Source organism: Lemur catta, chromosome 2 (assembly GCF_020740605.2).
Source record: "Lemur catta isolate mLemCat1 chromosome 2, mLemCat1.pri, whole genome shotgun sequence".
Classification (NCBI taxonomy): Eukaryota; Metazoa; Chordata; class Mammalia; order Primates; family Lemuridae; genus Lemur; species Lemur catta.
This window is the reverse complement of record NC_059129.1, coordinates 64,126,060-64,127,816: the sequence shown is the minus strand read 5'-3', so window position 1 is coordinate 64,127,816 and position 1,757 is coordinate 64,126,060.

Below are 1,757 nucleotides of genomic sequence, written 5' to 3'. Positions count from 1 at the left end.
AAAGCACATCATAATCAAATCGCTGAAACTACGTGATAAAGAAAAAATCTAAAACAAGTCTAGAAAAGAAGAAAAATCTCACATTACAGCAGAACAAAGATAATAACAGCTGACTTCTAAATGGAAACCATGAAGACCAGATGACAATGGAATAATATGTTTAATGGGATGAAGAGGAAACTTAGATTATACCCAAGGACCGAATATCCTCTAAAAGTGAAAGCAAAATAAAGTCATTCAGATCAATAAAAGCTGAGAGAATTTCACCAGCACTGCTGCCCTTAACTAAGGTAATGAACTACAGACCTTCAAGTAAAGCTATGCAGGCTTAACATTCTCAGTTTCCCCAGTGAATTAATTTCATGAACCATTGCTGTATTGTCATATACTCTAATTCAGGGGTTCCCAAGCCTGCCTACACATTAGGACTACCTGAGGAACTTTTTAAAAGTAGAGTTATCTAGGTTCCACTCCAGAGCAACTAAGATTCACACTGAGTAGAATTTTGGGCTCCTGAGGTGATTTTAATATTCAGGTAGGGTTTAAACTGGCTGCCTAACCTCTCCCCTTAAAAGCCCTATCCAATTTCCAGTCTCCAACCTGTACTCCTGAAAATATCTGACATACAAGTCAGGCATGTTTACTACCAGTTAATTCAAAAGAAATATAATAAACAAGGAAAGCCACATAAAGGATATCAAGTGAATAATTTCATATTCTCTGCCATCAAAATCCAATTAATAGATGTTTTTTATGTCACCCACTGGACTGAAGAAACCCCTTGGCCTCTCCTAAGGGCAGCATTTCCAGATCTTCTAGAACCCACAGAAAAGTCAATCTTGTGATTGACTTGTTCCATGTCTTCAAAAGAAAACAAAAGAGAGAAATAGTTCTTCCTTTCATCTCTGTGCTGCCATGTTGACTGCTCCTTCCTGTGCTCAACTTGTACTTTTTTCCTATAGGCTCTTCCTTTGCTGGATTGAAAAACTCCTGCAGTTTCTGTGGGCAGTCTTTCAACGGCTTCTCTTTCCTGCTCCAGTCTACGATACATTCTGAATAACTGTCATGTTAGTAGGGAAAAACAGGCTTCTGTTTCTCTTTCTTCCAATCTGGTTTAATAGGCTTAGACTTAAGCCTATTAAGATAAAATCAAAGTAAGTGTTTCTTTCCATAGCCCAACATTTATTGGTCCAAGATAAAAACTTTTCCAGTTTCTTCTGCAACTACTTTATTTTTTGCCAAGCTTATGGTAGGTGAATTCAAATTTCTGCTACAAATTATATAAGAACAAGGTGCAGTAGCTCACACCTGTATACATGTGTAATGCCAGTACTTTAGGAGAGCAAGGTGGGAAGATCACTTAAGGCTGAGTTCAAGACCAGCCTGGGCAATATAGTGAGACCCTATCTCTATAAAAAAACAAACAAACAAAATTTTTAAGCCAAAACTATACAAGAACAGAGATCTCACAAGAACAGGAATATTTTTTTTTTATGGGTAGCATTTGTTTATTTAAGTCTAGATAGTAAGTACATATGTTTTCATTTTATAATTATATAAACTGTATATATAGATTTATATATATTCTGTGTTGTATATTTTTTTATTATTTATTTATTTATTTATTTTTATTTCAGCTTATTATGGGGGTACAAAAGTTCAGGTTATATATATTGCCCATGCCCCCCATACTCCCGAGTCAGAACTTCAAGCATGTCCATTCCCCAGACAGTGCGCATCGCACTCATCATGTAGGT